The sequence below is a fragment of the Triticum urartu genome, chromosome 3, assembly GCF_003073215.2.
Source record: "Triticum urartu cultivar G1812 chromosome 3, Tu2.1, whole genome shotgun sequence".
Classification (NCBI taxonomy): domain Eukaryota; kingdom Viridiplantae; phylum Streptophyta; class Magnoliopsida; order Poales; family Poaceae; genus Triticum; species Triticum urartu.
The window spans coordinates 262,344,667-262,370,034 of record NC_053024.1 but is presented as its reverse complement, the minus strand read 5'-3'; the positions used below and the strand labels follow the sequence as shown (position 1 = coordinate 262,370,034).

Below are 25,368 nucleotides of genomic sequence, written 5' to 3'. Positions count from 1 at the left end.
AGCAGCAACATAGCCAAACAATGGTTTGCTAGGAAGGTGGGTTAGAGGCTTGACATGGAAATATGGGAGGCATGATAAACAAGTGGTAGGTAGCACGACATGGCGATAGAACGAACAACTAGCAAAGCAAAGATATAAGTGATTTTGAGGGTATGTCATCTTGCCTGCAAAGTTCTGAGAGTTGTCGAAAGCTTGATCCTCGCTAGCGTACTCAACAGGTTCCTCGGTCACGTACTCGTTCCCGGCTCTACCCAAGGCAAGAACACAAGCAATGGAACAAACAATCAAACACGGTGCAATGCACAAGCAACATGATGCAATACATGACATGATATGCAAGATATGATATGCAATGTATATGCGTGCTCCGGAAGGGAAAGAATGATCAAGGCATCAACTTGGAAAACCAAGTATGCCTCTGGAAAGATGAGGTGATTTCGGTCGAGATCGATATAAAGATCACCGAAAACGGATGCACGGTTTGCAAATGGCGAGCACAACAAGAATGGTGCAAAACTGTGATTAACAGCGTGATGGCACTTAGAATGCAACAAGAAACTAAGCTACTGCACTCCAGCATATCAAAAAGGCATATGGCATTGATGTACAAGAGATTCTTGACAAAACATGAACACTGAGATACGGCAAAATCCCACTAGAACAGGTTCAAACAAGCATGGCAAAAGTGCAAAAGATATCAGCTTCACATACTTGGTGAAAATACTAGCATGTCAAAAACAACATCAGGAAGCAATGTTTAGAGCATGCAAACAACATGCTTGAGGAACATATCATAGCAAAAAAAGGCATGGCATGATTTTACTAAATGCATAGAACAAAAGTCCCTTACTGAACATGAGCCAAAAAGGCACAGAAGATATGATGGCACCCATGTAAACATAGCAAGTTTTATTAACAGTTTCAGACTTAGAACAAAAACAGAGCATGGTATAAACAGATTCACAATAGCAACTTTGCGAGCTCATGCCACTCACCACAAAGCATTAAATGACAACATAAGCATACTAAAAGTAATAAGACGTATCCATGAATCTAAACATGTCAAGAGCAAGTTCATAGGGTACATGCATCACTAGCAACAACCATGGCAATATTGATTAACATGTTAACAATCTGCCAGGAACATTTTATAGCAAAAGTAGAGCAAGGAAAAGACATGCTAGAGCACTCCATAATTGCAACCAGATGCATGAATGGATAGAGCATAACCACATGTTCAACACATCCTTACTGAAGTATCCCAAAATAAGCATGGATCTCATGGTAGCATCAAGTTTACATGGCGTCAAAATAACAGCAGGAAAAGGACTTAGCAAAAACCTAAGTCCCTGAAAACAATAACATTATGAAGCCTACTTTGCATGCTTGTGCTAGTCACCACATAGATCACGAAAATACAAGACTTGCACCTCTGTGAAGATGGCATGATGTAGTTCAAAACACATGTAGACCTCATGCTCATAGAATACACACATCAAATGCAACAAAAATGACAAATCACCATGATCTAATAAGTACCAGCTGTTAACATTTTATAGCACTCTTGCAACAATGAAAATGGCATCATAATGGACAGTAACATGCATGGAAATACTACTAACATGAAGAGCTCAACGAGACGAACATTTTCACATATCATATGCATGATTTCGAGCCATGGTCCCCAAGATATGGCATGATGAAGATGGCATAAAAATTACAGGATTCGGGGACTTAGACGAAATTATACCACTCCGGATCGGATCTAGAGTTTGGCATGGAAACCGAGGCGATGCGGATCTCGCCGGAGATGCTCGGCGAGGAGGTGGCCGGCCGGAGTCGCGGTGGAGGAGGAAGACGCCGGCGACGAGTGAGAGGCGGCGACGGGCGGCGTGGCGGAGCAAGGCGGCAGCGCGGTGTGGCGGAACAAGGCGGCGACGCGGCGGTGGGGCGGCCGGCGCCCGGCGGCAAAGGCGGCGCGCGGAGGAGCGGGGTGCTCGGGGAGGCGCGCGGAGGAGCGGGGCGACGCGGGTAGCCGGGCAGTGCGGGCGGCGGCGACCAGGCCCGGAGGGCCCCGCGCGGGCCCTGGCGGGCCGGCGTGTGAGGCACGGCGGCGGGGACTCGGGCTGCTGACGTGCCGCGCCCTGGTTCGTCTGGGCGGCGGCACGGACACGTTCGTCGGCGGCGGGGGAATTTGTCCAGCGTCGTGAGGTGGAAGGAGGCTAGGGTTTGCCCGAGAATTTTGGAGGGGGGTGTTTATATAGGTAGAGGGAGCTAGGAGTGTCCAAATGAGGTGCGGTTTTCGCCCACACAATCGTGATCCGACGACGGAGAACATGGAGGTGGTTTAGATGGGTTATTGGGCCGTTTTGTAGGGGTGTTTGGCTGCAACACAAAATAGGCTTTTGCAGTTACCCGGTTAACCGTTGGGGCATCAAACGGCCTCCAAATGGAACAAAATTTGACAGGAGGTATACCGATGATACACCAAGGCCACTTGACAAATCTCGGCCCATTCCGAGAACGTTTTTCTCTCGCTCACGAAACGAGACATGAGGGGTGCGTCGGGTGCATGTGGGAGTGTCGTATTGCGAAACAGACAACGGGGAAAATAACCGGATGCATGAGACGAACACGTATGCAAATGCAATGCACATGATGACATGATATGAAATGCATGACATGAACAAGATGCAAAACAAAAGACAAAAACCCAACCACGAAGGGAATCTCATAACATAAAGCCGAAAATAGCAAGAGTCAGAGTTACAAATATGGCAAGTTACATCCGGGGTGTTACATGGCCACCCCTCAAGCTGAAGCCTTGGAGAGCATCATCTAGAATATTCATTACGTGGGTGTAGTCCTTCTTCTCGTAGTTTCTACTAGGGTCGAAATACACTGCATGGGAGAACGATAAGGACGGCGCGCCCGTTGCTGCGGGGAAAAACACCTCAAATTATTCTCCATATGAGTAAGAAGGAATGATTGAGATGTACGAAAGGGTTGTTCGGCACTGACATACTTTGGATGGTAAGGCAGGAGGACAATTTCCTGGTCCTTATTTTGTACCATGAAGTTTTCGACGTACTCCCTAGCAGTTTTACGCTCAAAGTCACCGAGACTCAAGAAGGACTCGTGCATGTAGTATGGATCTGCCACACAGATTTGCGAGACTCCTTCTCCCTTTATGACGGAGCTCATATGTACCGCAAAAAGGCGGACGATTGTACAATCGAGCCGCCTTTTCGGAAACATCTCAAAGATATGCTCAAACCGCAGGAAGAACACCTCCACGGGTCGTGTGTCGACGTAGCACTTCCCCTCAGGCACACGAGCCGCGTATGTTAGATATCCTAGATCCTTCTAGGCTAGTAGGCTAATACGTCCATTTTGCATCATGTTTTTTCTGTTATTTATGATGTTGTTATCCATAATAATGCTTTTTTGGAGTAATTCTAATGCCTTCTCTCTCATAATATGCAAGGTACACACCAAGGGGAAGAATTCTGGCAGCTGGAAATCTGGACCTGGAAAAGCTACATCAGGCTACCTATTCCACACAACTCCAAACAAGCTAAAACTTCACGGGGATTTTTTAAGGAATATTTAAGAATTATTGGAGCAAATAACTACCAGAGGGGGGCCACCAGGTGGGCACAACCCACCTGGGCGCCAGGGCCCCCTGGCGCGCCCTGGGGGTTGTGGCCTCCTCGTCCCACCTTCGGTGCCCATCTTTTGGTATATAAGTCATTTTGACCTAGAAAAAATAAGAGGAGGACTTTCGGGATGAAGCGCCGCTGCCTCGAGGTGGAACTTGGGCGGGAGCACTTTTGCCCTCGGGCGGAGCGATTCCGCCGGGGGAACTTCCCTCCCGGAGGAGGAAATCATCGTCGTCATCATCACCAACAACTCTCCCATCTTGCGGAGGGCAATCTCCATCAACATCTTCAATAGCACCATCTCCTCTCAAACCCTAGTTCATCTCTTGTGTTCAATCTTGTTACCGGAACTATAGATTGGTACTTGTGGGTGACTAGTAGTGTTGATTACATCTTGTAGTTGATTACTATATGGTTTATTTAGTGGAAGATTATATGTTCAGATACAATATGTTATTTAATACCCCTATGATCATGAGCATGTTTATCATTTGTGAGTAGTTACCTTTGTTCTTGAGGTCACGGGAGAAATCATGTTGTAAGTAATCATGTGAATTCGATATGTGTTCGATATTTTGATAATATGTATGTTGTGATTCCCTTAGTGGTGTCATGTGAACGTCGACTACATGACACTTGACCATATTTGGGCCTAAGGGAATGCATTGTGGAATAGCAATTAGATGATGGGTTGCGAGAGTGATAGAAGCTTAAACCCCAGTTTATGCGCTATTCCGTAAGGGACCGATTGGATCCAAAAGTTTAATGCTATGGTTAGAATTTATTCTTAATACTATTCTCGTAGTTGCGGATGCTTGCGGGAGGGTTAATCATAAGTAGGAGGTTTGTTCAAGTAAGAACAACACCTAAGCATCGGTCCACCCACATATCAAATTATCAAAGTAGCGAACATGAATCGAACCAACATGATGAAAGTGACAAGATGAAATTCCCGTGTACCCTCAAGAACGCTTTGCTTATTATAAGAGACCGTTTTGGCCTGTCCTTTGCCTCAAAAGGATTGGGCTACCTTGCTGCACTTTTGTTACTACTATCGTTACTTGCTCGTTACAAATTATCTTGCTATCAAACTACCCTCGTACTTACAATTTCAGCACTTACAAACATCACCTTACTGGAAACTACTTGTCATTTCCTTCTGCTCCTCATTGGGTTCGACACTCTTACTTATTGAAAAGAGCTACAATTGACCCCCTATACTTGTGGGTCATCATAGGCTTTTCTTAGTTGACAGCACATGGTCGTGCAGTCTCCTGAGATCCCCTGATATTGCCTCCAGCAGTTTCGGCGGTAGCATCGGCTCGCTCGTGACATGGAACATGGCCACACCTTTGACATGTACACGCTCTTCAAAATCCACCGTCTAGCTGCTATGTGATCTGGCTTGTTTGTAGGTAGCAGAGCCTCTCTTCCCCAGTCTCTTCCTCTCCTTTCTCTTGGGCTGACCTTCCAGACCCTTCCTTAACCCATGCCCCGGTGTTGTCGGGCTAAGCATTGTGCGACCCTCGGCTAGTTGAGCCTGTGTTGAGGCGGCATCTTTAGGTGTGTCCTATGAGGATTGCATGAAGATAGACTTCTTGCAATCCCTTCTAGGACGTTCCTGCCCGGGCAGATCATCCATATCCTCATCAGCCTGCTAATAGCCTGAGTCGTCATATGGCTGACTCATCATATCTAAGTCACCGTCATAGGCGCCTATATTGAGGGACAGAAGAGGGTCCACGTCCATCTCATCATCCATTCTTTGTTCTCTGGGGGCGATTACATCAACCACTATTGGACCCCCTTCATCACGTCGTCCGCCGCTCTCACCCAGCACTACAGGCGCTGGTAATTGCGTAGGCGGGGTGTGGTGTTCATACCTGCTTGTTGGTGTGTGGTTATTGGTGTGCTCTCGGCCGGCTCCACACAAAGAAGATTCTTCGGCCATAGCAGCACCCAACCCTTGTAGTTTCCAATCCGCGGCGTGGTATCGTCGTCCTCTCCCTCTAGCCGTACTGGACGAGGCAAATCCTCATGCCCCGATTTCGCACTCGACAAGGTAACCCTGACGTGCCCATCGGGCATCGGCTGGCCATGGAACGTGAGTTCCAAGGGCTTCATTATCACCGGCTTTCCCTCGTCCACCTTCTGGCCTTTGATCAAGTAGAGTACCGTGCACGGGGTTTTGTTGGCCTGCAAACACATGTCTGCGGTGTAAAACATCTGAAAGGCAATGAAAATGGAATATTCTAGATATATGTTGGTGCCACATGTAATTACCGTGAGGGCGTCGAGCTTAGCCAAAGATGAAGGCCCGCCTAGCGCGCCAGAGACTGAGGACGGGCTTCTATGAGCGGGTGTGGGTGCGGGTGCGGGTGCGGGAGCAGACGCGGTTGCATGAGCAGATGATGGTGCGGTGGTGTTGTTCACCAAGTTGCTCCCGAGAAACTGGGCATGGGAAAATCACCTACCGTATTGTCTGGATTTTTCTTCGTCCAGTTGATGATAGTTGGGATCAACTTAGTAGCGAAATCATTTCTACAGCCATGTACAGCTGCATCAACTGCCTGCTGTAGCAACTCATTTTCTCCTCGGATGTTTTTTTCGTGTCCTCGACTGCTTTTTTCTCGAACGCAAGCTTCACCTTCTCGTCGATGTCCGCCTGACTAAACTTATTTTTCTGCTTCTTGGCCTCCTGGCCCTCGTTGTAAAAGACCTTCCACGTGCCGCCGTCTCCGGCGCCGTGCACATGTCCATATTGCGGCCGATGGTCCAAAGGGAGTCCCTTAAGTTCGTTCAAGGCCCGGTTGAGAGGGGTATCCCACTTGGGCCTCATCAACGAAGACTCGCTTTCGGCTGCAAGCTAGTGTTGCTTCTCTTGCATAAGGAACGTGAACCGTTTACGAATGTGTAGTCGATTTGATCTGAAGCTAAATGTAAGGTGGTAAAAGAATAATTACCAATATTATAATAGATTTCCTCATGATCGGGTCCATGTAAAAAACCTTCTTTTCCTTGTCCCAGTTGTAGCGGGCCCTGATGAAGTCATGCTCCAAGGGGTTGGTGAACTTCGCGAAGGGGTCTGGGAGACCCGCGGCTTCACGTTCCACGTCCTCCTTATCCCATATGGGCCTTTTACCAAGGTAGCCATGGCTTCTAAGGCGTTGGTTCCCCGTGTTCCTTTGCTGAAGGCTCTTGAATTTCGTAGCCTTAGCCTTGGTTGCCTCGGTAGCGCAAGTGTCCTTGAACTTTTGGAACTCCTCTTCCGTAAGTGTCGGGTTTTCCTCCAGAATCTTGGACAGGGGTTCCTCAGCCTCAATAGCTCGTTTCACCATCCCTTTCCAAGAGGCCAAATCATTGCTGAACATGCATGGCGTGATTGTTAATCTTTTTCATCTTTGGATCATCCCACGGTTGTTCTATGCTATCATCCCAGTGAGGGAACTTGAATCTCTTGTGCAACTTCGTCAGGAGAAATTGCCTCAAATGGTCTTTACTCCTTAAGTCATCATTGTTTATGCTCGCGCATTCCCGTAGGATGCATCCTACTTGGTTCCCATAGTACTTGCGAGGTTCTCCTGGCTCTAATGGCTCAAACTTGCCAGGGCCATCTTTGTGATCACCCAACGTCCGATGTCGGGTTTGTTAGCTTTTCGTATCCTCTGCTTCTTCTATTCTTGTTTTCAGTAGCGGCTTCGACGCCGGTACCTTCCACGTCGGTCTCGGGGCCGCTATCGGTGTCGGTGCCGTCGGTGTCGATGTCGGCCTCATTACCATCATCGAGGCCGCCCTGCAAACCTTGACTATGCTTAGTAGACAAAAAGTCGAGGTACTGTTGTTCACCCTCATAATCCATCTCGTCTGCATCTTGGTCAGAAGGCCCGGTTTCTTCGTTGTTCAACATGTTTCCTATGATTAAGTCTCCTTGTTTAATTCTAAAACTATAATAAAATGAGATATGACATAAAAAAGGTCTATGGTTTGCCGGAATGTCATTTCCCAGCAAATCCTGGCACTCGATATGCCTACTTTCGAGCACAAGTCATGCCAAAATTCATGGGAAATTTCGGCATGACCTTTGCTAAAAAGTGGACATATCGGGCGCCTGAAATTCACTGAAACGGAAATGAATCAACATTCCGGCGAAACATAGGCCACTCAGATCATTTACCCTGCACATAATCATCATTTTCCAAATATGACATGTCCAAAACATCACATGTCTAAATATGACATGTCCAAATTCCAAACATGACATGTCCAAATCACATGTCCACATATCACATGTCCACTTCAAATTTGCATATAAAAGGAAGAAAAATATAGAACTTGAAGAAAAATGCAAGAAGTCATTTTTCTTCACAATATTTGAAACTAAATTCAGCCTGCCTAAATTTGAAACTAATTTTTTTTGCTTTAAATAGGGTTCATACTAATTCTGTTTTTTTAAATAGAAACAATAGCTTTAACTAATATGTCCTAGGGTTCAAACTAATTCTAATTAACTAACTAGCACTATAAAATTTAAATTGCAACAATTGCTTAAACTAAAAAAATGCAAGAAACCTATATAATCAATTCTGTTTTTTCTTTTAGCTACACCTAAAACACCTAACCCTAAATTTCTATCCTAGTTTGAAACCTATATAAATTTCTGTCCGAATTTCAAAACTATAACGACCCGAACCTGATAAGATTCGATGTCTCTGTGCCCACTGTGCTAGTCCCTGAATCTACTCGCTAGCACACGCAGTACATATGAATATCAAATAACAAGTGCATCATTTATTATAACGTATGATCCAGAATTCATAAAGTATTACAAACTGAGTACCACATAGCTAACTTTATTCAATGCTAACAGTGGAAATGTAGCATAAGCAAACGATGAATCCCATCAATGCCCATTGGCGAAAATGTTGAGTAAAGACTCGCGACCCTACTGTATCTCACTGATAATCTGAAAATCCTGCAACATGATAAGTTGCAGCCACAAAGGGTCAATACATTGAATGTATTAGCAAATCACACAATATGATATAACAAACCTACATCCACAAAGCAATGTATGACAAACAAAACACATAAGTTAGTTTGGAGAAGAACTTCACCTACCTCCACTACCTGAATTCACAACCGTCTCTAATTTACTCACCCAAGATAACCCAAAAATTCTAAATAAACATGACAAGAACTTCAGAAGTATCTCACAAGTGCGCTCTATCAGTGGCGCATTCTCTACGAGCAATAGAGCGCTCTACGAAGGACACATTCACCTGATTTATATTCCGAAAACTATACCTCGCCTCAAGTGCGCTCTACCAATGGCGCATTCTCTAGGGACAATAGAGCGCTCTGCCAGTGACGCATTCACCTGGTTAATGATCCCAAGCCTATGTCTATAAACACTCACCACTTTCATGGATCACTCGACACATACCCGCGTCTACCATAGCAAGTTGATCACACCATCACATACCACAATCAACAACAAAACATGGTAACACGGAATACACATATCAAGCCAAACATATAGCATAACATAAAACTACACTTGCATAGCAGAATATAGGATAAGAAAAATCAAAGTGCAAACTTGCCTTCAACGATGTTGAAGTACTCTAATGCTTAATTCTGATCCGCTTTACACTCCGGACAATCTATACCATAACGAAGGCACCGATAAATGAACCGTACTCACATAACACCAAAATAAAGTTAACAGCAATGAATCCAAATAAAATTTCAATAACAGAAGATATCAATAAGTATATCTTATCTACATGCTAGTAGGAACACAATGCAAAAAGAAACAACTAATTTGGATCAACGATTTGAAAGATATGGCCTTCGGAAGTTTGCATTCAATTTTGAGCAAATTCAAATTTGAATAGTGCAAACACGTGAAACTTTGGTACTGTGATAAAGTGTTGGTTTTTGTGAGTGCATAGGAAAAAAGAATCACCTAAATTGGAGTTATAGAATAAAGGATATACCCATTTGAAGTGTTAGGTGAAAAAAAAAAAGAACGACAGGAAACTGCTGGTCCTATAGCAGCTCGTGTGCGGGTCCTGTAGCGGGGCCACGTGGCAGCATGGGATTCGGTGGAGGGAATTCGCTGCGGTGGCTAACTAACGGACATCAGGTAATTAGTGCATACCAGTTTGGCTTTAAATAGAAAGAAACAGATCTAATCCTGACCGTTTAAAGTAGATCAGACGGGTCAGGGTTGCTCACCGGAGAAACAGGAGAAGACCGCCGGACTTGGGGAAGAACGACATGCGGACGGTTCGATGGTGATGCAGGTGACGGCCACGGAGGTCCTCCGGCGAATAGGGGGTGTCCTACGGGTGCGGGCTTCCTCGGGGGTGATCTTGGCGACGTCGACGATGGCGAGCGGCTGGAGCGGCGGCGGCGGAGTTGAGCTCCGGACCAAGGTCGTTGCGGTCGTCCTGGTGCTCCCCTACGTGCTTTAGAAGGTAAGGGAAGTGGAGGAGTAAAAGGGGAAGAGGACAGAGTGGAGGAGATGTGTAGAGACCCTTTGACGGCGGCGAAAGAGACCGGCGACAGGAGCTTCGGCCGGCGGACTCCGGCGAGATCGGGGCGGCTCTGTAGGGCACAGGAGACGGAGATTTTGGCGAAAACCGGACTAGGACGAGTTGGGAAGAATATATAAAGGGTAGGGCGTGGGAGAGAGGTCAAGAATGGATCAAATCCATCGAAGATTTGGGTCGGGACAGTGAAGAACTCGTGCAGGAATCCGTCTCCGGGATGAAGACGACCTGGCGCAACCCAGCGTCAGTGCAAGTGAGGGGGAGAAAAAAAATAATAGAAGGAGAGGCCTGCGGGGTGTGGGCTGCTCGCTGTGCGGAAATGGGCCGGCCTGCCTAGCTGCTGCGTGTGCTGTGCGCGTGGGCGGGGTGTCGGCTGGGCCGCTGTGCAGCCCGACTGCACAATGCGCGCCCTGTTTTTTTACTAGCTACAGAAGTTATAAAGTAGCTAAAATAAAATGCCAAACTGAAAATATAAAATAATTAAAACACAGTAAAACATTACTAGCAAAAGAGCCCGTGCGTTACAATGGGAGAGAAAACATAACACACGATCTTAACTCAACAACCATCACTCCAGACCACAATAGGTCCATCTCCTTTATTTTTGCGAGGCATCTTATTTGTGTTGCCGCTTATCCTTCTCACCCTCGCCGGCGATGACCTCGATGTTCACACAAAACGACAAAAAATGTGTGTTGAATATAGTTAATTCTAAGGCGTCTCTCTCTCCCTCTCTCCTCCCTTTCCCTCTCTCTCTCTCTCTCGCTCGCTTTCTCTCACTCTCGCGATGAGAAATCTGTTGTTTTCCCGTGCGATATTTTTCAGAGGTATGCATGTGTAGTTATCGATGTTTTCTTTTCCGTATACCGTTATAGTGGGGTGTTTATTTGCAATCCGAATTGCCGCCGGTATGAAAAAAATGAATCTTGCGCTATAAATTATAAGTTTGCTTCCATAACAATATTTTAAAATATTTAACAGGTAACATTAACATCATATTTACATTCCACATATTTTTCTAATAAAATTTCATATATAATATGCTAAAATTGAAGTTATGGTTTAAAAGATACAGATAATTTAGAAAATCATTTGGTTTGACTCAAATATATTCCAAAATAATATTTAAAAATACTTAACAGGTAAAAATAATCTCATATTCATATTCTACATATTTTTCTAATCAAATTTCATATATAACATGTTCAAATCGGAGTTGCGGTTCAAAAGATATGGGTGATTTTAAAAAGCATTTGTTTGACTTAAATATGATCCGCGGATGAATTATCTAAAACATCAGGGGGGTTTCGAAAAATGTAAAATAACGGTTCAGGTGTGAATTAAATCCGGACGGCGGGTTGATTTCAAGAAAAGACTTTTGTGTAAAATACAAAAATAACGGTTCGTTTTAATTTAAAACAGGACTGCGGGTCGAATTCTCTGAAATAGAGGGACTTTTCTAAAAATGCCATGACGGACGAAAGAAACCCAATTTTCTTTATTATTAGGTAAAGATATCAATATTAGAAAACAGTGAACATTTTTTTACAACACAAATGAACTAAAGACAAAACAATTATGCAATAAAAGCATAAAAAGCAAAATAATAACCACTATAAAACAATTTTGAGTTTCTATAAAGCCAAAATAATTTAGGTAGACACGATAATGTATTCTTAGCGTTTTACAAATATAGTTAATAGTGGAGAAGTCATATTATCTCCACTCCAAATATATTGCCTTGAGTTGGAAAACACTTTAAATATTCAGAAAATTTAAATAAGCATAGAAATCATGATGAAAAGAATGATCCTATTAACATTTCAAATTTTAAAAAATTGGGATGTTACAAAAACCTAGCTAAATTTATATCCTAATTTGAAACCTAGGCTTCATACTAACTAGGGTTCAAATTGCACCTATGGTTCATAATATAGCCAAATTAACCTACTAGTTTGATACCTAGCTAAATTCATAACTAAATTCATCACCGCAAAAAAATAACTACCTACTGCCTAACTAAATATATAGCCTAATTAACCTACTTCCCTACCTAAATATATAACCTAATTAACCTACTGCCCTAACTAAATAGATGACCTAATTAACCTACTGCCCTGACTAAAACCTAAGTAAATTAACCAAAGAACCCTAGCTAGAACTCTAATGGCAGAGAGAGAGGAGAGGTGGGGGCTTATAGAGGGTGTAGGGCGAGGAGGCAGGCCCGACGAAGGCCGAGGTTGGGAGGGGAGGAAGTAGAGGAGGGAGGCGTGGCGCGTCGGGATCGGGGCCGGGTGAAAGTGCAACTATCCCTAGGTGGTTTTGGTAATTCATAACAACATATAGCTCATTGAGCTAATGCTATTCCAAGATGATTATTTCAGGAAAACTCAATGATTGGCATGGCATGGATGTGAAAGTGGAACCCTCAAAATGCTAAGGACAAAGGATTGGCTCAAGCTCAAAAGCTCAAGACTCTTCATTTTATATTTTAGTGATCCAAGATCACATTGAGTCTTTAGGAAAAGCCAATACTATCAAGGAGGGATGAGGTGTTGCTTAATGAGCCTCTTGCTTCATGTGCTTAGTGATATGCTCCAAAACCCTCAACTAATTTCCCATATCCACATTTGACCTAAACCCTAAGCCAAACTCGGTCCTACCGATTCTTCCTATCCGGCGCCACCGAGTTTCACTTGTCATTAGCCACTGCCAAACCCTAGCAATTCGGTTCTACCGATAAGGATCTCGGTCTCACCGAGATGGGGTTGCAAACTCTCTGTTTCCCTTTCGTAACTTTTCGGTCTCACCGAAAGAGCGAATCGGTCCCACCGAGATTGCAATGTAAACTCAGTGTTTCCCCTTTGTAACTTTTCGGTCTCACCGAGTTCCACTCGGTCTCACCGAAAGAGCAAATCGGTCCCACCGAGTTTGCCTGACCAACTCTCTGGTTAGCTAATTACCAAATTCGGTCTCACCGAGTTTGTGTAATCGGTCTCACCGAGATTACGTTATGCCCAAACCCTAACTATATCGTTCCTACCGAGTTGCATGTCAGTCCCACCGAAAATCTCTAACGGTCACCAGGTTTACATTTTCGGTCCGACCGAGTTTATTGATTCGGTCCCACCGAGATTGGAAAACTGTGTAACGGTTGGATTTTGTGTGGAGGCTATATATACCCCTCCACCTCCTTCTCATTCGAGGAGAGAGCCATCAGAACACACACACACACACCATTCCAACTCATATGTTCTGAGAGAGAACCACCTACTCATGTGTTGAGACCAAGACATTCCATTCCTACCATATGAATCTTGATCTCTAGCCTACCCAAGTTGCTTTCCACTCAAATCTTATTTCCACTAAATCCAAATCCTATGAGAGAGAGAGAGTTGAGTGTTGGGGAGACTATCATTTGAAGCACAAGAGCAAGGAGTTCATTACCTACACACCATTTGTTACTTCTTGGAGAGTGGTGTCTCCTAGATTGGCTAGGTGTCACTTGGGAGCCTCCGACAAGATTGTGGAGTTGAACCAAGGAGTTTGTAAGGGCAAGGAGATCGCCTACTTCGTGAAGATCTACCGCTAGTGAGGCAAGTCCTGTGTGGGCGATGGCCATGGTGGGATAGACAAGGTTGCTTCTTCGTGGACCCTTTGTGGGTGGTTGCTTCTTCGTGGACCCTTCGTGGGTGGAGCCCTGTGTGGACTCGCGCAACCGTTACCCTTGGGTGGAGCCTTGTGTGGACTCGCGCAACCGTTACCCTTCGTGGGTTGAAGTCTCCATCAACGTGGATGTAGGATAGCACCACCTATCTGAACCACGGGAAAAACATCCGTGTCTCCAATTGCGTTTGAATTCTCCAAACCCTTCCCTTTACATTCTTGCAAGTTGCATGCTTTACTTTCCGCTGCCTATATACTCTTTGCATGCTTGCTTGAATTATGTGATGATTGCTTGACTTGTCCTAAATTAGCTAAAATCTGCCAAGAACTAAAATTGGGAAAAGGTTAAGTTTTTATTTGGTCAAGTAGTCTAATCACCCCCCTCTAGACATACTTTCGATCCTACACCGGGGCCAGGCGACGGCAACAGAGGCATGTAGCATCATGGTCGGCGCCGGGGCCAAGGGAGAAGGCGCGCGGCGTTGGGTTCGGGGTCGGGCGATGGTGAGGGAGGCGTGCGACATCGGGGTCAGCGCTCGGGCTCCGACGAGGGCGAGGGCAGGGGCGACGAGGGGAGAAGAGAGTGGGGGAACTGGGGGAGGAAGGACTGGAGGGAATTGGGGGAGGAAGGAATTGGGGGCCTCATCCACACTAGTAGGACATAGATTCCCCGCAGGAAGAACATCCTTTAGGTACTTGAGAAGATCATCAAGGCTAGTGTCGGTCCATTTTTTTAGCCTTCGTCTTCAGGAGTTAGAGCGTGAAACTCAAGCGGGTCACCTCGGGATCGCAACCATGATATAATTGAGTGTTTGAGTCAACCACCAGTTGTTGCAGCTTGGCCTCCTCTCTAGAAGCAGCTCTGTCGGTACTCGTCTCCTTGCGAAGCAGTGCTTGAACATGAGGTTCCCACATGATTGAACTTAGTACCGACGAAGTCTGCGGCGCGGAGTCCACATTTTCTCCGCCGCCATGCCCGGCCCCTTCTCCGCCGCCATTACCGATCATCTCTTCGTCTTGCCCCGTGTCGTCATTGCATGCCCCGTCGCCGTCCTCAACATCATCATCCTCATCTTCAATTATCCAGTGAGTATAGCCATCCATGAAACCAGTCATGAGTAGGTGTGCCATCACACGACCATCGTCATAGGGTTGAGCCAAACTCGTCCTTTGCATCTTCGACACGGACATAAAATCTCTGTCAGGTTATTTTCTTTCATGTCATGCACCACCGACCACAACCACTTGTCCACCATCGTTCCACTGACCATCATAAATGCCTACACGGTAATAATAAACAAATTGATTATAAAAATGCATGCATGCATCAAAGTCATACAAAAATTCGGCATGACCTTCCCTAAAAATAGGACATATAGAGTTTCCCCAGAATTCGCCGAAACGGAAATAAATCGACATTTCGGCAAAACATAGGCAACTCAAAAGCACAATTCGGCGGCAACTCATGCCACACACACAATTTCCATCATAGCCCCCGATTATTGTTGGAAATATGCCCTAGAGGCAATAATAAAAGCATCATTATTATATTTCCTTATTCATGATAATTGTCTTTATTCATGCTATAATTGTGTTATCCGGAAATCGTAATACATGTGTGAATAACAGACACCAACATGTCCCTAGTAAGCCTCTAGTTGACTAGCTCGTTGATCAACAGATAGTCATGGTTTCCTGACTATGGACATTGGATGTCATTGATAACGAGATCACATCATTAGGAGAATGATGTGATGGACAAGACCCAATCCTAAACATAGCACAAGATCGTATAGTTCGTTTGCTAGAGTTTTTCCAATGTCAAGTATCTTTTCCTTAGACCATGAGATCGTGTAACTCCCGGATACCGTAGGAGTGCTTTGGGTATACCAAACGTCACAACGTAACTGGGTGGCTATAAAGGTAGACTACGGGTATCTCCGAAAGTGTCTATTGGGTTGACATGGATCAAGACTGGGATTTGTCACTCCGTATGACGGAGAGGTATCACTGGGCCCACTCGGTAATGCATCATCATAATGAGCTCAAAGTGACCAAGTGTCTGGTCACGGGATCATGCATTATGGTACGAGTAAAGTGACTTGCCGGTAACGAGATTGAACGAGGTATTGGGATACCGACGATCGAATCTCGGGCAAGTAACATATCGATTGACAAAGGGAATTGCATACGGGGTTGATTGAATCCTCGACATCGTGGTTCATCCGATGAGATCATCGTGGAGCATGTGGGAGCCAACATGGGTATCCAGATCCCGCTGTTGGTTATTGACCGGAGAGTCGTCTCGGTCATGTCTGCTTGTCTCCCGAACCCGTAGGGTCTACACACTTAAGGTTCGGTGACGCTAGGGTTGTGAAGATATGTATATGTAGTAACCCGAATGTTGTCCGGAGTCCTAGATGAGATCCCGGACGTCACGAGGAGTTCCGGAATGGTCCGGAGGTAAAGAATTATATATAGGAAGTGCTGTTTCGGCCATCGGAACAAGTTTCGAGGTCACCGGTATTGTACCGGGACCACCAGAAGGGTCCCGGGGGTCCACCGGGTGGGGCCACCTATCCCGGGGGGGCCCATGGGCTGAAGTGGGAGGGAACCCAGCCCAAAGTGGGCTGGGGCGCCACTCCCCTAGGGCCCATGCGGCTAGGGTTGAGGGGAAACCCTAAAGGGGGCGCCCCCCTTGCTTGGGGGGCAAACCCCCCACCCTTGGCCGCCGCCCCCCTAGGAGATTCCATCTCCTAGGGCCGGCGCCCCCCTAGCACCCCTACATATAGTGGGGGAAAGGAGGGACTTCATACACCAGCCCCTGGCACCTCCCTCTCTCCCCGTTACGTCTCTCTCTCGTAGTATAGGCGAAGCCCTGCTACTGTGACGCCCTGCATCCACCACCACGCCGTCGTGCTGCTGGATCTTCATCAACCTCTCCTTCCCCTTGCTGGATCAAGAATGAGGAGACGTCTCCCGTCCCGTACGTGTGTTGAACGCGGAGGTGCCGTCCGTTCGGCGCTTGGTCATCGGTGATTTGGATCACGTCGTGTTCGACTACATCATCACCGTTCTTTGAACGCTTCCGCACGCGATCTACAAAGGTATGTAGATGCATCCGATGACTCGTTGCTAGATGAACTCCTAGATGGATCTTGGTGAAATGAGTAGGAAAATTTTGTTTTCTGCAACGTTCGCCAACAGTGGCATCATGAGCTAGGTCTATGCGTAGTTCTTCTTGCGCGAGTAGAACACAATTTGTTGTGGGCGTAGATTTGTCAACTTTCTTGCCGCTACTAGTCTTTTCTTGCTTCAGCGGCATTGTGGGATGAAGCGGCCCGGACCAACCTTACACGTACGCTTACGTGAGACCGGTTCCACCGACTAACATGCACTAGTTGCATAAGGTGGCTGGCGGGTGTCTGTCTCTCCCACTTTAGTTGGAGCGGATCCGATGAACAGGGTCCTTATGAAGGGTAAATAGAATTTGACAAATCACGTTGTGGCTTTAACGTAGGTAAGAAGTCGTTCTTGCTAGAACCCTAAATTCAGCCACGTAAAACTTGCAACATCAATTAGAGGACGTCTAACTTGTTTTTGCAGCAAGTGGTTTGTGATATGATATGGCCAAAGTTGTGATGAATGATGAATGATCTATATGTGATGTATGAGATGTTCATGCTATTGTAATAGAAATCACGACTTGCATGTCGATGAGTATGACAACCGGCAGGAGCCATAGGAGTTGTCTTTATTCTTTTATATGACCTACGTGTCATTGAGAAACGCCATGTAAATTACTTTACTTTATTGCTAAACGCGTTAGCCATAGTAGTAGAAGTAATAGCTGGCGAGCAACTTCATGGAGACACGATGATGGAGATCATGATGATGGAGATCATGGTGTCAAGCCGGTGACAAGATGATCATGGAGCCCCAAGATGGAGATCAAAGGAGCTATGTGATATTGGCCATATCATGTCACGTTTATTATTTGATTGCATGTGATGTTTATCATGTTTTGCATCTTGTTTACTTAGAACGACGGTAGTAAATAAGATGATCCCTCATAATAATTTCAAGAAGTGTTCCCCCTAACTGTGCACCGTTGCGACAGTTCGCTGTTTCAAAACACCACGTGATGATCGGGTGTTTTATTCAGACGTTCACATACAACGGGTGTAAGACAGATTTACACATGCAAACACTTAGGTTGACTTGACGAGCCTAGCATGTACAGACATGGCCTCGGAACACAGAAGACCGAAAGGTCGAGCATGAGTCGTATAGAAGATACGATCAACATGAAGATGTTCACCGATGTTGACTAGTCCGTCTCACGTGATGATCGGACACGGCCTAGTTAACTCGGATCATGTAATACTTAGATGACTAGAGGGATGTCTAATCTAAGTGGGAGTTCATTAATTATTTGATTAGATGAACTTAATTATCATGAACTTAGTCTAAAATATTTTACAATATGTCTTGTAGATCAAATGGCCCACGTAGTCCTCAACTTCAACGCGTTCCTAGAGAAAACCAAGCTGAAAGACGATGGCAGCAACTATACGGACTGGGTCCGGAACCTGAGGATCATCCTCATAGCTGCCAAGAAAGATTATGTCCTACAAGCACCGCTAGGTGAAGATCCCGTCCCACAGAACCAAGACGTTATGAACGCTTGGCAGACACGTGTTGACGACTACTCCCTCGTTCAGTGCGGCATGCTTTACAGCTTAGAGCCGGGGCTCCAAAAGCGTTTTGAGAGACATGGAGTATATGAGATGTTCGAAGAGCTGAAAATGGTTTTTCAAGCTCATGCCCGGATCGAGAGATATGAAGTCTCCGATAAGTTCTTCAGCTGTAAGATGGAGGAAAATAGTTCTGTCAGTGAGCACATACTCACTATGTCTGGGTTACATAACCGCTTGTCTCAGCTGGGAGTTAATCTCCCGGATGATGCGGTCATTGACAGAATCCTCCAGTCGCTTCCACCAAGCTACAAGAGCTTTGTGATGAACTTCAACATGCAGGGGATGCAAAAGACCATTCCTGAGTTGTTCTCAATGCTGAAATCAGCGGAGGTAGAAGTCAAGAAGGAACATCAAGTGTTGATGGTCAATAAAGCCACTAAGTTCAAGAAAGGCAAGGGTAAAAAGAAGTTCAAGAAGGACGGCAAGGAGGTTGCCGCGCCCGGCAAGCAAGCTGCCGGGAAGAAGCCAAAGAATGGACCCAAGCCTGAGACTGAGTGCTTTTATTGCAAGGGAAGCGGTCACTGGAAGCGGAACTGCCCTAAATACTTAGCAGACAAGAAGGCCGGCAAAACAAAAGGTATATGTGATATACATGTAATTGATGTGTACCTTACTAGTGTCCGTAGTAGCTCCTGGGTATTTGATACCGGTGCAGTTGCTCACATTTGTAACTCAAAGCAGGGGCTGCGGAATAAGCGGAAACTGGCAAAGGACGAGGTGACGATGCGCGTCGGGAATGGTTCCAAGGTCAATGTGATCGCCGTCGGCACGCTACCTCTATATCTACCTTCGGGATTAGTTTTAACCTTAATAATTGTTATTTAGTGCCAGCTTTGAGCATGAACATTGTATCGGGATCTCGTTTAATTCGAGATGGCTACTCATTTAAATCCGAGAATAATGGTTGTTCTATTTATATGAGAGATATGTTTTATGGTCATGCTCCTATGGTGAATGGTTTATTCTTGATGAATCTCGAACGTAATACTACACATGTTCATAATGTGAGTACCAAAAGATGTAAGGTTGATAATGATAGTCCCACATACTTGTGGCACTGCCGCCTTGGTCACATAGGTGTCAAACGCATGAAGAAGCTCCATGCAGATGGACTTTAGAGTCTCTTGATTATGAATCATTTGACACGTGCGAACCATGCCTCATGGGTAAGATGACCAAGACTCCGTTCTCAGGAACAATGGAGCGAGCAACCAACTTATTGGAAATCATACATACTGATGTGTGCGGTCCAATGAGTGTTGAGGCTCGCGGTGGCTATCGTTATGTTCTCACGCTCACTGATGATTTAAGTAGATATGGGTATATCTACTTAATGAAACACAAGTCTGAAACCTTTGAAAAGTTCAAGGAATTTCAGAGTGAGGTTGAGAATCAACGTGACAGGAAGATCAAGTTTCTACGATCAGATCGTGGAGGAGAATACTTGAGTCACGAATTTGGCACACACTTAAGAAAATGTGGAATAGTTTCACAACTCACGCCGCCTGGAACACTTCAGCGTAATGGTGTGTCCGAACGTCGTAATCGCACTTTATTAGATATGGTGCGATCTATGATGTCTCTTACCGATTTACCGCTATCTTTTTGGGGCTATGCTTTAGAGACTGCCGCATTCACTTTCAATAGGGCTCCGTCGAAATCCGTTGAGACGACACCGTATGAATTATGGTTTGGGAAGAAACCTAAGCTGTCGTTTCTAAAAGTTTGGGGATAAGATGCTTATGTCAAGAAACTTCAACCTGAAAAGCTCGAACCCAAGTCGGAAAAATGCGTCTTCATAGGATACCCTAAAGAAACTGTTGGGTATACCTTCTACCTCAGATCCGAAGGCAAGATCTTTGTTGCCAAGAATGGATTCTTTCTAGAGAAAGAGTTTCTCTCGAAAGAAGTAAGTGGGAGGAAAGTAGAACTTGATGAAGTATTACCTCTTGAACCGGAAAATGGCGCAACTCAAGAAAATGTTCCTGAGGTGCCTGCACCGACTAGAGAGGAAGTTAATGATAATGATCAAGATACTTCTGATCAAGCTCCTACTGAAATTCTAAGGTCCACAAGGACACGTTCCGCACCAGAGTGGTACGGCAACCCTGTCTTGGAAATCATGTTGTTTGACAACGGTGAACCTTCGAACTATGAAGAAGCGATGGCGGGCCCGGATTCCGACAAATGGCTAGAAGCCATGAAATCCAAGATAGGATCCATGTATGAAAATGAAGTATGGACTTTGACTGACTTGCCCGTTGAACGGCGAGCCATAGAAAATAAATGGATCTTTAAGAAGAAGACAGACGCGGATGGTAATGTGACCATCTATAAAGCTCGACTTGTCGCTAAGGGTTATCGACAAGTTCAAGGGGTTGACTATGATGAAACTTTCTCACCGGTAGCGAAGCTAAAGTCCGTCCGAATCATGTTAGCAATTGCCGCATTCTACGATTATGAGATATGGCAAATGGACGTCAAAACGGCATTCCTTAATGGTTTCCTTAAGGAAGAATTGTATATGATGCAGCCGGAAGGTTTTGTCGATCCTAAGAATGCTGACAAGGTGTGCAAGCTCCAACGCTCGATTTATGGGCTGGTGCAAGCATCTCGGAGTTGGAACATTCACTTTGATGAGATGATCAAAGCGTTTGGGTTTACGCAGACTTATGGAGAAGCCTGCGTTTACAAGAAAGTGAGTGGGAGCTCTGTAGCATTTCTCATATTATATGTAGATGACATACTATTGATGGGAAATGATATAGAACTCTTGGACAGCATCAAGGCCTACTTGAATAAGAGTTTTTCAATGAAGGACCTTGGAGAAGCTGCTTATATATTAGGCATCAAAATCTATAGAGATAGATCGAGACGCCTCATAGGTCTTTCACAAAGCACATACCTTGATAAGATATTCAATATGGATCAATCTAAGAAGGGGTTCTTGCCTGTGTTACAAGGTATGAAATTGAGCTCAGCTCAATGTCCGACCACGGGAGAAGATATAGAAGAGATGAGCGTCATCCCCTATGCATCAGCCATAGGTTCTATTATGTATGCCATGCTGTGTACCAGACCTGATGTAAACCTTGCCGTGAGTTTGGTAGGAAGGTACCAAAGTAATCCCGGCAAGGAACACTGGACAGCGGTCAAGAATATCCTGAAGTACCTGAAAAGGACTAAGGAAATGTTTCTCGTTTATGGAGGTGACGAAGAGCTCATCGTAAAGGGTTACGTCGACGCTAGCTTCGACACAGATCTGGATGACTCTAAGTCACAAACCGGATACGTGTATATTTTGAATGGTGGGGCAGTAAGCTGGTGCAGTTGCAAGCAAAGCGTCGTGGCGGGATCTACATGTGAAGCGGAGTACATGGCAGCCTCGGAGGCAGCACATGAAGCAATATGGGTGAAGGAGTTCATCACCGACCTAGGAGTCATACCCAATGCGTCGGGGCCAATCAAACTTTTCTGTGACAACACTGGAGCTATTGCACTTGCCAAGGAGCCCAGGTTTCACAAGAAGACAAGGCACATCAAGCGTCTCTTCAACTCCATTCGTGAAAATGTTCAAGATGGAGACATAGATATTTGTAAAGTACATACGGACCTGAATGTAGCAGATCTGTTGACTAAACCTCTCCCTAGAGCAAAACATGATCAACACCAGAATTCCATGGGTGTTCGATTCATCACAATGTAACTAGATTATTGACTCTAGTGCAAGTCGGAGACTGTTGGAAATATGCCCTAGAGGCAATAATAAAAGCATTATTATTATATTTCCTTATTCATGATAATTGTCTTTATTCATGCTATAATTGTGTTATCCGGAAATCGTAATACATGTGTGAATAACAGACACCAACATGTCCCTAGTAAGCCTCTAGTTGACTAGCTTGTTGATCAACAGATAGTCATGGTTTCCTGACTATGGACATTGGATGTCATTGATAACGAGATCACATCATTAGGAGAATGATGTGATGGACAAGACCCAATCCTAAACATAGCACAAGATCGTATAGTTCGTTTGCTAGAGTTTTTCCAATGTCAAGTATCTTTTCCTTAGACCATGAGATCGTGTAACTCCCGGATACCGTAGGAGTGCTTTGGGTATACCAAACGTCACAACGTAACTGGGTGACTATAAAGGTACTACGGGTATCTCCGAAAGTGTCTGTTGGGTTGACACGGATCAAGACTGGGATTTGTCACTCCATATGACGGAGAGGTATCACTGGGCCCACTCGGTAATGCATATCATAATGAGCTCAAAGTGACCAAGTGTACTGGTCACGGGATCATGCATACGGGTACGAGTAAAGTGACTTGCCGGTAACGAGATTGAACGAGGTATTGGGATACCGACGATCGAATCTCGGGCAAGTAACATATCGATTGACAAAGGGAATTGCATACGGGGTTGATTGAATCCTCGACATCGTGGTTCATCCGATGAGATCATCGTGGAGCATGTGGGAGCCAACATGGGTATCTAGATCCCGCTGTTGGTTATTGACCGGAGAGTCGTCTCGGTCATGTCTGCTTGTCTCCCGAACCCGTAGGGTCTACACACTTAAGGTTCGGTGACGCTAGGGTTGTGAAGATATGTATATGCAGTAACCCAAATGTTGTTCGGAGTCCCGGATGAGATCCCGGACGTCACGAGGAGTTCCGGAATGGTCCGGAGGTAAAGAATTATATATAGGAAGTGCTGTTTCGTCCATCGGGACAAGTTTCGGGGTCACCGGTATTGTACCGGGACCACCAGAAGGGTCCCGAGGGTCCACCGGGTGGGGCCACCTATCCCGGGGGCCCCATGGGCTGAAGTGGGAGGGAACCCAGCCCAAAGTGGGCTGGGGAGCCACTCCCCTAGGGCCCATGCGGCTAGGGTTGAGGGGAAACCCTAAAGGGGGCGCCCCCTTGCTTGGGGGACAAGCCCCCCACCCTTGGCCGCCGCCCCCCCTAGGAGATTCCATCTCCTAGGGCCGGCGCCCCCCTAGCACCCCTATATATAGTGGGGGAAAGGAGGGACTTCATACACCAGCCCCTGGCGCCTCCCTCTCTCCCCGTTACGTCTCTCTCTCGTAGTATAGGCGAAGCCCTGCTACTGTGACGCCCTGCATCCACCACCACGCCGTCGTGCTGCTGGATCTTCATCAACCTCTCCTTCCCCTTGCTGGATCAAGAAGGAGGAGACGTCTCCCGTCCCGTACGTGTGTTGAACGCGGAGGTGCCTTCCGTTCGGCGCTTGGTCATCGGTGATTTGGATCACGTCGTGTTCGACTACATCATCACCGTTCTTTGAACGCTTCCGCACGCGATCTACAAAGGTATGTAGATGCATCCGATGACTCGTTGCTAGATGAACTCCTAGATGGATCTTGGTGAAACGAGTAGGAAAATTTTGTTTTCTACAACGTTCCCCAACAATTATGTCATATCGCACACATACACATATTTCCATTCTTGCAAAAGCATAAATTTTTAATCACCTATCTCGAGATTGAGCACGGTGATGATGATGTCGATAGGTGTCGCCACACACACCTATGGAATGATCAAAAGTGGACAAAGCTCTTCTTTAGAAGGCTAGATCTAGTTAGGGAGGTACATAGATCACTTCACTAAATGCTAGATCTACCTAGCTAGCTAGTTTGGGAGGAGCAAGTTCAACTAGTGGAGGGGGAGGAAAAAGAGAAAGGAGATGCATTAATGGAGGTGGTGTAGTTAGCTAGGAGTAATAAAGAGAGAGAAAGATAGGTAGAAGAAGGAGAGTAATGGGGGGAGAAGTAGTGAGGAAGAAGAAAAATGAGGGAGAGGAGGTGGGAGCTAGGGAAAAGTGAAGGAAGAGAGGATGGGGGGAGGAAAAGGTGGTATTGCTGCGGTTTAGCAGTAGCGCTGGGTATAAAACGCGTTGCTGCTAATAAGATAGCAGTAGTGCGCTTATGGAAGAGGCGCTACTGCTAAGTGGGGCCCGTCATGTGGTCATGTTCAAAATTAGCAGTAGCGACCTGCAAAATAACCGCGTTGCTACTATTACATTAGTAGTAGCGCGGTTAATGTGGGCGTGCTACTACTAAACCTAGCGTGGCGCAATGGTCGGGGAATTTTAGTAGTAGCGTGGCTCTATCGAGCCGCGCTACTGCTAAGTCGGTAGCAGTAGCGCCTGTCTGGGGCCAACGCTACTGCTCATTAGTAGTAGCGCCCCTTCTTGTCCACCGCTACTGCTAAGATTCTGTGTATAAGGTTTTCCCTAGTAGTGATGTCTACTACGCAACCTTCTTTTTGTAGACTCGTGTTGGTCCTCTGATACGTCTCCAACGTATCTATAATTTATGAAGTATTCATGCTATTGTATTATCCATCTTAGATGTTTAATGGGCCTTTATATGATGTTTTATATGATTTTTGGGACTAACATATTAACCTAGAGCCCAGTGCCAGTTTCTATTTTTTTCTTGTTTTTGAGTTCGTGGAAAAGGAAAATCAAACGGAGTCCAATTGACCTGAAAATTCACGGAGATTGTTTTTGGACCAGAAGAAGCCCACGGAGTACCGGAGATGGACCGGAGGAGTCCCGAGGCCACCACGAGGGTGGGGGCGTGATAACCCACAAGTATAGGGGATCGCAACAGCTTTCGAGGATAGAGTATTCAACCCAAATTTATTGATTCGACACAAGGGGAGCCAAAGAATATTCTCAAGTATTAGCAG

General features: G+C 45.6%; 1 long non-coding RNA gene across 2 annotated transcripts; it reads right to left on the bottom strand.

Moving 5' to 3' along the window:
- Window positions 1-8,448: 8,448 nt before the first annotated feature.
- On the bottom strand, window positions 8,449-10,447 carry LOC125548322. 2 transcript variants are annotated; one of them, XR_007300999.1, is made up of 3 exons: window positions 10,204-10,447; window positions 9,903-10,128; window positions 8,449-8,634 (listed from the first exon to the last, which is right to left on the bottom strand). It is a non-coding gene; the product is annotated as an uncharacterized LOC125548322 (long non-coding RNA). The 2 variants fall into 2 exon arrangements; XR_007301000.1 differs by lacking the exon at window positions 8,449-8,634 and adding an exon at window positions 8,790-9,325.
- Between the last annotated feature and the right edge of the window lie 14,921 nt (window positions 10,448-25,368).